This window comes from Platalea leucorodia (genome assembly GCF_965183815.1).
Source record: "Platalea leucorodia genome assembly, chromosome: 1".
Lineage (NCBI taxonomy): Eukaryota > Metazoa > Chordata > Aves > Pelecaniformes > Threskiornithidae > Platalea > Platalea leucorodia.
The window spans coordinates 133,121,177-133,136,654 of NC_138823.1; the positions used below are offsets into that span (position 1 = coordinate 133,121,177).

Sequence of the window (15,478 nt, forward strand, 5' to 3'; positions counted from 1 at the left end):
CGGCTCCCTCAAACCCACCCCAGGCGCTGCCGCTGCCCGTTTTGTTCCGCCCGCCGGCTCCCGCCGGCGCTCGCAGGGCCGTTTCGAGAGCGGGCGCTCCCGCAGCCCCGCGGGCAGCATCTCCCCTCGGGGCGCGACCCTCCCCAGCGCCCCGGGCTCCGCCTCGGCTTCCCCCGCGGCGGGGCCGGCTGCTGCCCGGCGCTGGGCTCACGATTCAGCCCCGGCGGGGAAACAACGACTTGTCTCCCGCCCTCCCCCGGGGCTACCGCCGCCTCCCGCGCTTCCGGGCCCGCGGCGCCGGGACGCGGCGCTGCCCGCCCCCCCGGGGCGCCCTCACAGACCGGCCGCCCCCCCCGCCCGGCCCGGCCGCCGCCCGCCCTCGGAGCGGGGCAGCGCCACCCATTGGGGGAGAGGAGGGCGCGGGCGCCCGCACGGTCCGCTCTGCCGTCCTATTGGCTGGCGTGACCGCGCTTCGCTCTCCCATTGGTTGCGGCCGCCGCCAGGCAGCGGCGGGGTCGGGCGGTGCCAGCCCGCCGCTGCCCGCCCTCGCCGCTGTCGCTCCCGGCGGGCGAGTAAGTCCGCAAGCGGCCGCGGCGGCGGAGGAGCCGCCGGGCGGGAGGGGTGAGTCTGACCGGCGGCCGCTCCCGCGCAGCCAACTTTTCCCGCTGCGGGGCCGGGGCAGCCCTCTGCGCCGCCGGGACGGTTTGCGGCCGTTGGGCAACTAACGGCCGGTTGAAGAGAGCCCTTCTGGCGCCGGGTCCCGCGCGCTGACACGGCGCCGGGCTCCCCCGCCCCGCCCCGGGGCGACCGTCGCCGCGCAGCTGGAGCGGCCGTTACCCGGGGGCGGCGGTGGGTGAAGGGCGCGGGGGGCGGCGCGCGGCGGAGGGGCCGGGGGGGGGAGGACCGGTGCCCGGGGGCGGCGGGGGCCGGTGAGGGGGCGCGGCGGGGGCCGGGGCGGGGGCTCGGCGGGCCCCCCCCTCCCGCCTTGCCGGGGAGAGAGCCGCTCTCTGCCCCCGGTGCGGGGTGAGCGGGGCCGCGGGGTGGCGCTCCGGGGACCGGCGCCAGCCTCCCTCCCCTGTCCCCCCCCGCCCTTCCCGCGGGTCCCCCCGGAGCGCCGCCGGCATCCCGGCCGCCTCTGGCCGCCTGCCGGGGTCCTCCCGCGCCCCGTCTCTCGCTCGGCTCCCGGGCGGCGATCGGGGCGGGCAGAGCGGGGGAAGCGGCTGCCTCGGCGGGGCTGGCGGGGCAGCGGTCGCTTGTGTCGCCCGGAGAAGCGGCTGGGGGTGCGGGCAGCCGGCTGCGGGAGAGACAAAGGCGCTGCTCCGGCTCGTCTCCCCGGAGCAGGGGGCAGGCAGCGCGGTGCCTGGCAGCCGGCTTCCCGCTCCGCGTGCTGGGCGCCCGTGCCTGCTCGTGGGAAGGTGTAGGCAAGAGTTGAGCGGCGTGCTCTGAAATACACTCATTCTAACCCAGCTCTTGTCCACGTTTTTGTTTTCCTGCCGCGTTGACTTCGGCGTCCGCGGGTAGGGATGCGAGGGGTGGCAGCAACAGTTATAATTGCTGAGAGTTCGCGGTGGAGGTTCGTAAGGAGGAAGTGCTGCAGGGGCTTGTGCCTGTGTAGGCTACGTTATTTAACTTCACGCACATTAAATTGAAGGAACTTTATATGTGCTTTGTGTTTTAAAGGTAATGGTAAAAGCGGAGGTAATGCCCGTGGACTTGTCTTGTTGCCTGTAATCCCGAAAGCCGTCACGTTTGTTTCCCATCCAACTGAATTCTAACTCGATCCCGAAAAAGCTCCTCAAGTCTTAAGTTCACAAGGAAAAGATTTGTGTACTCGAGGATTTGATCTTTCACAATTTTTAATATACACTGCTAGTGCGTGAGAAGATGAGAAGAACAAAATATGAAAGTTTCTATTAAGTGATTGCTGTTAGGTTTGTTAGCTGCAAATTCAGATTTGGCGATTAGTTTGGTTTTTTTTTTTTTAAGGCAACTTGAACAAATGACACTGCAAAGAAGCAAAAAGCGCTTTTATGTGGTAAAGTGTAGATGACTTTGGTGATTGCTTTTCATTGCATCTAAAAGGCTTTTCTGCAGTTTTTCCCTCCAGTAATGCAGCTAGGTGCTACAGTGTCTTTTCAGAAGCTTGTGCTTTCCACAGAATGCCTTCCTCTATGACAGTGCCTTGCTTTTGTTGTCCTCTCCACCTTCCAACGAGTTCTTTTATGATGTGAAAAGCAAGTAGTGTTGTAAATCTTGGTCAAATTAACTTCCAATCTATTTTACTTTCATCAGTGAAATACTTTTGGTAAGAGCAATGTACTTTGAAGTTGAGTTTTAGATTCATCTGGCACTGTTCTTGGGCATATTTTTTCCTCCAGAGTAAGAAGACAATATGAAAATACTACTTTTGAAATGCAAAACTCAGCTGCTTCTCTTCTGTGATAATCTCTCTGTGAGACAAGGTGCTTTTAACAGGCCTTTTATCAGAGGGGTGGCAATTTTGAGGAAGTTCAGTATTGCTTTGGGTGATTTATTAACTGTAGCAATTCACTTCCTTTCAGTGTTGAGCTGTTTTAAAGGTACAAGTTAAATTTATTCAGAATGCTTCTTACAAGGAAAAAGGCTTTCATGGGCAGAATCATGTTGAACTTCTGCCATAGTCTTCTGAATGGGAGGGTTTTCTTTCACTTGAGAGAGTCCATGGTAGACATGTTCACAGGCATAGCTGGGTAGTTAAGTCACTTGGATTCTAATTTTGCAAGGACTTGTATCGCAAGCAAGCATGTGCGTGAGATATTGCAAGGCTAGGCACTACAAGTGGTATGTGTCATCTATATTTTACTTAGCACAATGGGGCTGGCTGGGAGAAGAGCCTGTTTACTGATGAATGTGTTATGACTGTATCAAACCTAATAGTAAGTCGCTGAGTTAGTCTAATTCTTAATACATGCTAGTGTAAAAACCCAATATCTCGAGCTTTCTCTGTATGTTCATGTCAGGAAATGCATTTTCATTAAATCCTGCCTTAAGGTAAATATTAGGTTCTCTCTTAACCTGTCACTGGCTTTAACACATGCAATGTGAAAATCGCCTTGTTCATTCTGGAGACTTATATTATTAGTTATCAAATGTTGGCTAATGTTTGGCTATTTTAATTAGAAAATAAGCATACATTTTATGGCCCGATGTGACGTGATGTTTCAGGTTGTGTGGAAGATGCATAAGTTGAGAAATCTGCATGATTTGTAAGAGAAAAGTCACAGTTCCCAGGCTTTCCTTTGGGACTCAGAGCCTGTGGCATACTCTGTATTTGAGGCTTTCAAATGAAACTTCCATGAGGCTTAAATGTTTATGTTGATGAGAATTTTAAAATGCAGTAGCACTTGGACTCTTAACAAAGATCACCTGGGCGCTCTGCGAACATACAAAGCCTATATCGGGAACAGCTTAGACTTAAATCTGTTAGGTGGATCACCAGGTCAGGTTTCATTCCCAGGCCTTCACTTAGGCAAATCCGCTCTCTGTGTAACCTGGCATTCTTCCTCTCTCTCAGATGCAAGACTGGGTACAAAGCTTCTACTTAAGTCTGCCATAGGATTTGTGCGGGTAGTTTTGTTAGCATAAATGGAAATTACATGTATGAATCACTGCGCTTGTATGTTACTTACAGTGTTACCAGTTACCAAGCAGTCAGTCTTCCAGGAGCAATATGCATGAAGTTTAAGCAGGAGGTCCTGTCATGCTGTATAGCAAATGAGAAGCCTGACGATATGACCTTCACTGTGTGTATGCTCTGTCGTCTTTGAAGTTAGGGGAACTAGCGTCCGAATCTCTTACACTTTAGAAAAACGGAAGACTGCAAATTTGTATTTATCTTCTGAGCTGTAATAGCTTGATGACTGGAGTGACTCTGTAATCTCTAAGACTTCTTCTGTGGTATTATGAAAATACAACGTGCTTAAAACCTGCATTTTATGTGCAGCATTTTTCAGTGTGTTGGTTTGTAGTTGGTAGGATGTACTTGAAAGTATTTGTTGTTTTACTGAAATCTTATAGTTTTCCTGCTCAACAAAATTACAGCTTTTGATTTGTTAATGCTGTTCTGTTTAATTATGCAAGTATAAAAAACCCTCACCTTAATTAGAATTGTAGGCATGATATCTTTTCTTTAAACCGTGTTTTCTTTCTTTTCCAGAAAAAATGGCCCTTTTGGCAGTTTGCTGTCCTCAGTTGCCAGAATTGAAATGGTGGTGCATTAAATGCACATTTGGGAGTGGAGAATGTGTTGGAATTAAAGCATTTTTTTATTAGCATCAGTTAATTAGGAACTTAAATTGGATTAATTTATTTGAAATGCTTCTTGAGATAATCTTGGAAGGCAATAACAAAGTGGTGTCAGGGTAAGGACTGAAATCTGTGCCAGATCGGTGTTGTTGAAGCAAGAGAGTACTAAAGTATGAGAATGTTTTGAATGTGTAGCAAATGCATATTGCTGCAAGGCCGTGTTTAAAGCTTCTAGGCTGCTCCAGCTCTGCATGCCATTAAAATGTTTTATTAGTTCCTGCATTGACCAGAATCTTCCCTATACTCTATAATGTATAAGTGTACACACACACTTTTAAGATTAAGTACTTCTGCATGCTCTCAAGATTTTCTTTATAAATAACTGACACTTAAAATCTTTGAAGTTATTTGAAAACATTGGTGACATTTAAAAAGTTTTCCATGAGGCTGAGGGGTGAAATGCTTCTGCATTTGTTCTTATTCTGAATCATCAGATTTCCATCAGAATTTGTGCTGGAACTTTGTTAACATGAAAACTCAAAATACTCCTGGATTAGATAATAAAAAAACCAAAAATCCAACACCTGAAAGATCCAACAACTATAATAGTTTTCAATTTATAGCACATCTAAAATAATGCAGGATATGAAGTGTTTTCTTATACTTCTGGTGAAACTGTTGTGAAGCCTTTATCCTAATTAAGACCATGTTCAAGAGCAGCAGAATAAAAATAGAATGTCAGCTTAGTCTGGGAGGGTGACTGTTACTTACAGCGATTTCTTGAGACGCATCCCCACATGAACTTACATGCTTTGGTAACAACTGGAAAGGTAGTGAATGAAAGCAGCATAACTTACGGCCCGAGTGAGTACTGAAATTGTCTGAGTGTGACCCTTTCTTGTCGTTGCAGTGCCAGAAATGGCAGGATGTTGGTGTATTTGTTTCAGTGTGTTGAATTAAGGGCTCCGTTCATAAGGCTTCAGTGTAATTTCTAAATGGTGTACAAATTTAATACAAGTGGGTTCGATAAACATTTGTTACTAGGAGTATTATTTATTAGAACTGGAATCAATAAAGCATGTGGAATTTGGACAGATACTTAATAATCATTGCTCTTCTGTATGGACAATGCCATGAAAAGCGAGGGCGTTCATGAAAACATTTCTTAGTTTATTTTAAATGACCAGCATTGCTGAAGAATCATCCGATTGTTGAGAGGAAGACTGGAAACGGGTTATCTCTCCAAAACGGATGTACATTTGTGTTCTTCTGTCTTGAACCTCTGATGATATGAAATGCTGTGTAGCAATCAAAACATAACAAATTTGGGTAAAAGCAATACTAGCTGAGTAGTAAAATGCTCCTATTGCTGATGCAAATGTCGATGAGTATTTGTATTCCATCCTGATTGGCATAAGAGCTCTCATTCTAAACTTAATGACAGAAACTGTGTATTTTGGGCACTTTTGATAGCTATTAAAGATGGCTCTCTTAGGTAAGAGATGAGGTATCCTTTACATTTTGTTACTTTTTTTCTATTTGGAAGCTAACCTTTAATTAAAAATAGCATAGTATGCTCTGAAGCTGCACTGGATACTAATTAACTCACTTCAGTGCTTAAAGCCATGCTGTCTCCTAAGGTTTCCTGCTGTTTACACTGGATAAATATTTATGCTTCAGCAAGGCATTAACTTCAACCTGATGAATGGTGCATACAACTTTAATATTTTTGTTAATACTAAACACCATGATTCGGTACTATTACTATATTTTATTGCAATCCTTCTTTTAGAAGGAGGGGAAGAAGCCCATTACACTTTAAATATGCGATAGAGAATTAAATATAATACTCAATAATTAAGCTGTCTATAAGTCTGAGTATTGTACAGAAACTAGTGCTGGATAATATAAGGTCTTCCTTAATGTCTGGTTGATGGACAAGGCTGTGCTATATCATTGTGGTTTGTTTTAAAGTACTTGAATCCTGTTCTCATACGTAGAGACAATTGTTTTGTATTTTTAATTCTTTTTAATCCTTCAGTGTTTGCTATATTAAAGGAAACGACTGGAATATGTGTAAAAGCATTAAGTTGACCTAATAAATCTTAAAAACTGCATTTAACAGGTTTTTAATACCAGCCACCATCTCTGAAAATTAGGATACTGTGAATATTTTCAAACAGTCTATCATGTAAGACATGTTGGGTATACTATAGTAACATCTCTATCTGAGGAAGCAGACTATAGGATCTTCAGGTATAAAAAAGAAAACCTTTTTTCCCCAGTAACACTCTTTCTCAGTGTTTGCTGGCTGAAGAAAATTGTGTTACTCTTCCAGAGTTCAAGTAGGTTGCAAAATCAGACTGCAATGTCATATGTATTTTGTTAGGCTGATGAAGGGAAATTTTTTTTTTTTTTGAAAGCGTGGGGAGGAGTCGTATTAGGGAAATCCTTAGCTCTTGGTACTTAGTGCTAAAGCAACAATTTTATGTTCCTTACAGTAATTCTACACTGGATTTTGCTGGTGAAATTCTGAGTATTCTCCTACAGTTTGTGGTTAGTAGCACATTTGGCTGAACCAATTACTGTCTACTCAGTTAAAATAATACCTTTCTGGTATATACCTTGCTGACTTTCTTTAGGTTGTGCCAAAATACATACCTGCTTCATCTCACGTGCTGTGGACATGCTACTGCTTTTACTCAGTTACAGCTTTTAGGCTCAATAAGCTGTAGTCTTTCCACTCACATCTCTCACGCTCCTGATTATATTGACTCCATATGTCAGGTCTAGAAAGACTAATGGGCTCCTGCATTTTTTTTCTTGCTTTGAACTAAATTCCCAGTGTAGCAGCCAGAGGAGCAGGTGAGAGGCTTTTGACAGTAATTCTGCACATCCACTTACACACGCGTTCTGTAGCTTTGCCGGTGCTGGTATAGTATTTACCAGTTCCTGCCTGTCTTGAGAGAATGTGATTTACATTCAATTGTAAAGCTGAGGAAAAAAAAAAATCAAGTTTCTCTCCCCCTGCCCTGTTTTCTCAGCAGCATTTTGTGTCAGTACTGTAAATGATGGGTATTTTCACCATCATGGTGGTGTGATGAGATACTACTTCAGACAATCAAATTTGTCATGTTACTTAGTGAAACACAACAAAGGGAACATCTGTTTTGCAGAGTACTTAATGATACCACTTGAAGTATCAGAACTCTGTTGTTTCAGCTAGAATTGGTTGAAGTTCTGTTGGATTTTTCAGTAATGTGTGCATATATAGCAGAACTACTCGTCCAGCGCTTTTGCATCATGTTAGAGATTGACCGAGTAGATTAGCAATCTCTGCTACTTTTAATTCTTTTGCTACCTTAATAACTTTTGTTTGGCCTACATATTTTCAATATTATTCTTTTTGTCTTATGCCAAAATTTAAGAGTGTCTGAAGCATGTGCATTTGCACTGGTTCCCAAGAGTTCTTACTAGAATGTAATGGTTATTTGTGCAGTGATATTTTATCCCAAACTGTTAGTGGCAAGCTGTAGCTGTACAGGTAAAACTGATACGGATTTTCCACCTGAAACTTAACATAATGAGAGAAGATCTCTAAACTGTGCAGTCCCTTAGCATATGTAATACATACAGTCATTCATTCCTTAAGGAAGTAATGAAAATCTTTGATTCATTACCATTTTATTGGTATTTTGGTATTTTAAAGTGTCTTAGATATTTTGTCTTATTCTGGCGAAGCAGTAGATGATAGTTCACCTATGTTCACAAAGTTGCAGCAATCCAGTGAAACAGTGACAAGGACTAACTCACTTAACCGTTTATAACTGCTTTTTGGTGTGGTAAAATAAGTCCTGTATAAATTCAGTAGCAGCAGTAGGATGTGGGGAAAAAGGAACATCTAAAAGAAGGTCCCTGCTTGTACAGTAAACAGAGGAACTGACAAAAGTGTGAATAGGAAGTTAACAGAGTGATGAAACAGGAACCAGATGATGCCACATTTACCCTTCAAGAGGTTCCTTAAGTGTGTCTACTGATTTTAAATGACAGGTGTATGATCCTTTTGTGTTGTGCAGTTATTAACCCCCACCCCCCAAATGTCATAGTGTTTGAAAAGTGCCCATTCACTGAGATTATATTTGTTATTTCCTCTCATGTGATATAGCTTGCTTTGCTCTTGGCTCATTGCAGTCCCTCTTTCCTATGGGTACGACAGTTTTTTACAAACATAGCGAGTTGCTTCCTAGGGTTGTTAAGCTGTATTGATGTCATTCAGCTCTGGTTCATTTGAGTCCACTGTGTCCCAAATACATGTGTAGCTAATGACCAATTTCCGTGTATTGTCATAATTACCTCTGCCACTCAAGTGACTTTTCAGTTGCTGCTTATAAGCAGGATACACTAAATCAAGTTCCAAGTTCATAGACTTCAGATTATTACAGAAACAAATTTCGACTACTTTGTTGTTAGGTTACAGAAGTATTTGTCAGGCTCTAAATCGTGAATTCTGTGCTCCAAACCAGGGGTTTGAATTTGTAACTGAATATTGAAGTACCGCTCACTTATTGTGGAAGTACTAGATATGTAGGTCTTAAAGAATGCACTTAGAAATCAGGCCTGTCTTGAGCAGAAGATGTCTTTAGATTTAATGAGAATGCAAATAAAAGAAACAGGAAAAGAAAACGAATGCATACTCTGCTATTTTTAATCTCAAACTGTTTTCTGCTACCTAAGCGGTATTAATATAAATTCATTAGAAACTTCCTGTTGTTATGGCTTTGGAACAACAACAGATTACTTGGTGATACCATTTACCCTGGAAATATGTACGTGAGTTACTCAAGTAAGAGTCCCTCTAGAACCTGTGTAACTTGAGTTTCCTTAGATTTATGTTTCTTTCTTGGAATAATTAATATTCTGAGCTTTAGATGCTTTCATGAAGTGGGAATTTTTGAAGAGCTTTTTCATCTAATATGAATTCAACCTAAATTAATATGCCCTACAATGTAAGACAATTAACGCCTTTTTTCCTGCTTTGTCACTATGATTCTTTTGGGATTTGCCTTTTTGTTTGTTTGTTTTTTAAATTACAATACAGAGCAAGACATACAGGGTAGTAAATTGGCCGAGACTTTAAGCTGCACACACTTTGTACTACAGCATTGAAATTATATGTGGCAATAGAGCATTTCATGTGTCAGACGTATCTTTTCTGAATGAGACAGAAGGGTGGGACCTGCTGTTACTTTTTAAAAAAATTCAGTTAAGTTACGTTTTTCTGTTGCTTATAAAGTATGTAAAATACACAAAGTTCTTAGGTGCTCTGAAATGTTTTTCAAATGAACGTGTCCAGTCTTGTGATTATAACAGGCTTGTGCGGGAGGGCTGGTGGTGGGGAGGGAAGGGATGAGGAAGAATGAGAAAACTGCCATGGAGAGAGAAAGCATGTTTTTCCTGAAGCTGTTTAACACAGCATTATGTGCATGTATTGATGGATCATTTTAATTCTGTAACTCAACAGGGAGCAATTGTCAACCACTCAAAGCAAACTAAATCCTAAGATTATTTTCAGTATTGATGTATCCCCTCCTTTGGAAAATGCACCTTCGTTTAGCTTTTTTCTGTCAAAAAGAGCTACTAAAACGTGCATCAATAGACCACCATAAACCTCTTTTTGCTATAAAAACTGTGGTGTATTCTTCATAGCGAGGTTCCTGCTTTTCTCTCATGATCTTTGGGGAAATTGTAGAATGGTATACTGGAGGTAGTATTTTGGAAATATTATCAAGAATGCTAATGTTGCTGCATTGGTAGAGTTAGGGTGATGGGATGTATCATAGCACTCATTTAAAATAAATGCTCTGGAGTAAAAGTAAAATCAAACCCTTCCATTGCAGTCATCTTTGATCATGTCTGATGTTATTACACTATATTGTAGACCTACACTGGGTAAACGTGCCATCATGGTTATTCTTGCAGTGTACTAAATTCTTTAAAGCCTGTTTGTGGGGCATCCAAATCATTGACCTATCCCAGGATTTATGCCAGAAGCATAGTTTTATGCTCGTTTCAAATACAATGTGTTGGACTTCCTCAGCTACAAGTAGAAATGCTTTGAAAGGATAGTTCATATTTGGGGGTACATGAAAACTTATGAATGCTTGCGGAGTAGGAGTCCAGGTTGTAGAGGGAAGTTTTAACTGGACATGCGCAACTGTCTGGTGAAGGAAGGTGTGATTTCAAAGCAGGCAGAGTTCTCTTTAAATGGTTTTCATGCTAGTAATACTATTAAAAAGTTTTTAGAACTTATAACTTAACTGATTTTTGGCAAATAAAAATAAGTCACTTCTGAAGCACCTGTAACTTCTGCAACTTAATTCTCAGTTTGTGGAGCTCCCTGCATTTTGTGGAGGCAGAAGGAAGATTCAGTTGAAATGAAGTCCCAAGAGCTGCTGCAAAATTTCTTCCTCATGGGGCTTGTGTAGTATCTTCTAAAGTCAGTTTCTGGCTTGCAGGTAGGCGTCTCTGCCTTTCCGATTAAATGAGGTGCAGATACCTAGAATGAGGTTGGAAATAGGCAGAATCTCCCGAAATCTCAATCTCAGCCAGTGGAGTTGGGAAGTTTTGGCTAAAAGTGTTGCATTCTTAATGTTGCTACTACAAAGTAGAAGGTAAGGAGTATTAAAAGTGGAAGTATTAAAAAAAAAAAAGGAGTATTAAAAGAGGTGAGGAGCCTGCTCAAACTCCTGTCAGTACTTTGTGAGCTGAGTCTTTCCTTCTGATAAGTCACTGCTAAACTACTTGTCAGATGAATGCTTCTCCACTTGCTCTAGCTGAAACTACATGCTGTAATGGTAGAAGGTGTTGGAATTGTGCCTTTAACAGTTGATGCTCAGAGGTGAAGTACAGCTTCTGCTCAATTCTCCACGTGCTTTTTAGCTCATACTCAAGCTATTGTGCAGCATCTGCTTATGCACGCTTTACACTGAGAGTCTTTCCAACAGCTGAATTACCTGAGCCTTTCTTTTTGATATGTGGCTGAAAGTTCTGAACAAACTGTAACTTGAGATGACTTGCAGTTTTCAGTTAGAAAGGAAAACTTGTTTTTAAAATTAGCTTGCAGCAAACAGACTTCACAAACAGCTCGATTAAATGAATAACTACTAGTAACGGTATACTATAGTAGCACTGAAGTTTGAGGAGGCAAGGAACTAGATGTCAGGGCATTGCTACCGAACTAGTGCTCTGTGCTCTTGAAAAGACCTTTGATTGGTTGAAGACCCATATGCAACACTGAAACAAGAGCTGCAACATAATAATTCTCTCTGCATAGTTTTATTTCACTATTTTAAATTTGTCTTTGGGTTTCAGGGAAACTTCCGGACTTCATAGGGATGTAGCGTACTTTGGGCTTAGGGGAACTAGGGTGCATGAGAACAGCAGGTTTACTTTGCGTGGGGTTCCGTAGAGCATGTTTCTTCTAAGTGGGTAACTTCTGCAGCACTGCTTTCCCTTGCAGAAATGGTAAGAGCACTGTGGCATGGACTGTGGTATTGCCTGCTCTTGACACAGGTTACAGGAGTGCTGATACATAGAAAACAGACAAAATTTCTAAAGCTTTCTAGGTCATTTTTATCAGAGCATAAAGAAGGTACCTTTATTTTAATCCTATGGAATTTTGTAGTTAAAGCAGAAACTGCAAAACCTGTGTGGATTAGGTCACTTCTGTAGTATTAGCACACCGTTCCCTTTTACACGTTTCTTTTTGTTGTTTCAGTTATGTTTGGTTAAGCTTGTGGTTGTACTCACTTTAATGTTAATTTAAATTCTATTTCCTTATGATGCATATAGCTATTACCTTGATTTTTCTTTGTGTATGTTAAACTGTTAACTGTATTAATCCAGAATAAGTAAGAACATACTTTAAGACAAGATTTTTCAACTACATGTATTTTATTTTATCTAAGACTAGGCTGTTTATATCTGTTCTTTCTTGAAGACTTAATAAGATTTAAACAATAGTGTTCGCATGGAGGAAAACAAAAGAGGAAGCAAGTATATTTCAGCTGCTAAGAAAAACTTTTGAAAGTAATAGCTTGTATTTTTCTACAGTGAATGTAACTGTTGGTATATTACGGATGATAGAAAAATCTAACACTTGAGGATATACTGCAAATGAAATAGCTTGAAAGAGAGTAGGGCTTCTGCAAGTTGGAGAATGGGATGTAACCGGAGTAAGTTGACTTACAGGTGGTCAGTTCTGACTGACTCTGTGGTTACCAGTATGGCAGTTTTATTACAGAGTGCTTTTGTGCAAAAAGCAGCAAGGAAGAAATAGCGAAGTAGGATCTAAAAAAAAAAAAAAAAAATTCAAGCTGTGGAAGTTACTTCGTCTTACTTTAGTTTGGCACTGTGCCGCTAGGGCTGCTTTTGTGCTGCTTTAACAATATAAATCTGACTTACTATGGCTTGTGTAAATTCAAGTGAATATATCAACATGTAATCTCGTATCTGTATCTTGGTGACTTGTTTAGCTGGCATGAGTCATTTGGTTGTCTTGAAAGAGTTATCTCCTTGCTGGTAAAGGGCAAGTACAAGGTTAGTGGCGTGCAAAGGTGGTTTGTAATTGTTGTTTGCTAATCTGAAGTTGAGCAAATATAATTGCCAGGAGTCAAAGATCAGGATTAAAATCTTCAAAAGGCTATGCTTATAGGGATCCTACCTTCTGCTCAAGACTTTAGAAGGCTTTCATCATGAATGTTTTGGGTCATATGTGCCCATATGACTATTTGCCAGTATTGTAAATGACGTTGTGACCTCAACTGTAGGTTTTGTTTTGTTTCGTTTTTCCCCTATTGACAGAATTGGAAGGTTGTAGAACAGTGAGTTATAGTTTGATATGCCAAGTATTTGTGTGTAGGTTTCTGGGCTGCAAAGCATCAGTATTCTATGGTGCTGGATCCTTTACGCAAGAAAAAATGCGTTTAAGACATTCACAGTTTCTATACAGTCTCGTTAATGTATGCTTGCTTTCTTTAGAGTAACTATTTTTTTTCCTTATTTGCTGTCATCAAAACTGAATTGAGGTCTGTTGTCTGTGGCTGAATATTATTAGCCCTATGATCTTAAAAATTTGTAATGGATATCATTCAGGAGGACTTTTCCATTTGATAGGCAAATATCTATCACTTTGTCATATCCCAAATGTAAACTGTTCAAGAAGCATATGTGCACAAGATCAGGAAATCTTATTTAAATCTATCATCTAATGGAAAAATTCCATTGACTCCTGACTCTTCAAGGCTGATGTTCCACATTGTCATCTAAATATAAGCTGCAAATAAGGTGGTTGCTTCTAGCACTGACCGGGGTGTGGGGGGGAAGCAGCAAAACTGGGAAAATGCCCTTGGCAATAAGAAATTCAAATTGACAGCGGTTTCAGTTCCTAAGGTTCAGTAACCTTTACAAACCACTGGGAACAAACATGTTCAAAACAGTTATCATTGTGTAGGTTCACTGCTGTATTGTGAAGGCGACTGCAGTAATGACCATACTGAACCAGACCAAAATTTCTGAAACCTCGTTGTCTAACAGTGGCTGTTAATAGAGGCCTAGAAAGGAACTGACAGGGCAAGCTGGAAGAGCGTTCTGGGGGAGCAACTTCTGACTGCAACTTTCCGAACTGGAAGAAGTGTTTTTATATTTAGTGGCTGTGGATGGATTCTTCCATGAATGTGTCCAGGCTTCTTTTTTTTGTGCATTTATGTAAAGTTCATGTACTCGGACTTGGGACTCAATACTTCCTTCGCATTGTTTTTGGTAACCCCTTCTGTTTGTTTTGAGCCTGTCGCCTATAGTTTCACCTAATGCTTGTTGGTTCTCCTGTTAGAAGACGCTGAATAGCCATCTCTTGTCATCTTAGGAATTTGCTTGAGCCCGAGTCAGTGATGCTTGGTGCACTGTAGCTATCTTGTTGACACTGCCTGATTTTACACTGAAGATAGCAATTATCAGAGAATATTTGGTACTGAGTCTTTGAGCACTGCTTGCATTGTGTATTTGACTAGAGCATGTGACTGTTTCAGGCTTCGCACAATGGGGTTTTTGTTTTTGTGCAAGTTTGAAAAAAGTCAAGAAGTCGGACCTGGCCTTTTGTGTTTCTGAAACTTGCCAGAGTGGTTTTTGGAGTCTGCAGTAGCGTTGGTTTCTTTTTTCAAGAGACTTCGAATGATTTGCTACCCATTACTGCACCTACAAGTATCTGTTTGAACAGGATAGCTTGACCATATTCGAAATTGTATAGTAAATGAACAGATCACTGTATCACTAGAATGAGTTGTGCATTAACGTCAGGAAAATACATTCTCTTCTTTGGCAATTTATTCAAGAACGCACTTGCCTGAGTACTGTTTCTGGTTCCGAGGCTTACCAAGGATTGTGTCTTTGTCTCTGAAACGTCTTAGGAGAGAAAATGGTTCAGCAACATGAATTTTAAGTATAGACTGTAGTCCTTAAGTGAACTTGATGTATGATGTAGAGCTGATTAAAAAGTTTTTAACTCTACTTGTACCACTTCAAAGGGTAAGAAAAGTTGAGTGCTAATTGGCCCTTCCCTACTTTTGTATACAAACTACTACAGAATACAAGATCAACATGTAGCAGGGACTTGATCTCTTATGGGTCTGGTACATCCTAACAGAATGCTCACAAGTTTACTTCATTCCCCTTCTGGGATGAGTTGACAAATTTGGCTGATGGTTCATAAAAATCTTAACTTTCTGCTCCATGTTTCCCTTAGGCTAAAAACATTTTTTTTAGCAAATAGTACAAACTTCCAAGCAGATACTTTTCAGATTAGGTAAGGACACAGTATATACTTTCCCTCCTCTTCCAGCAATTCCCAGAGGACAGGACATGAGCAGTTTTTGGCTCCCGGTTTTGTTTTTTCCAGCTCTGTGACTTCCACTAGCAAATACTTAACACTGTGGTTCCAGAAGGTCAGTTCTGCAGAACTCAAGAGTTCATTCTTCATCCAAGTCCAGCCTCCTTGTACTTAATCCAGATTTTATTTACACACATGCGTTTTGTGGATGAATTCTACAAAGGCTGAGTAGCTTTAAAGAATAGGAAAGCCACCTATTTGTGAGAATTTCTTTTTAAAGAACAACCTGTGTGTGTGTTGCCTGTGATTTCC

General features: G+C 41.7%; 1 protein-coding gene across 1 annotated transcript in view; it reads left to right on the top strand.

Moving 5' to 3' along the window:
- The first annotated feature begins 547 nt into the window (after positions 1–547).
- Positions 548–15,478, top strand: part of HYCC1 (hyccin PI4KA lipid kinase complex subunit 1) — a 51,195-nt gene continuing 36,264 nt past the window's right edge. Inside the window, exon 1 of the mRNA XM_082328599.1 lies at positions 548–621. The gene's annotated coding sequence lies outside the window, so the exon portion shown is untranslated. The remainder of the gene's footprint in view (positions 622–15,478) is intronic.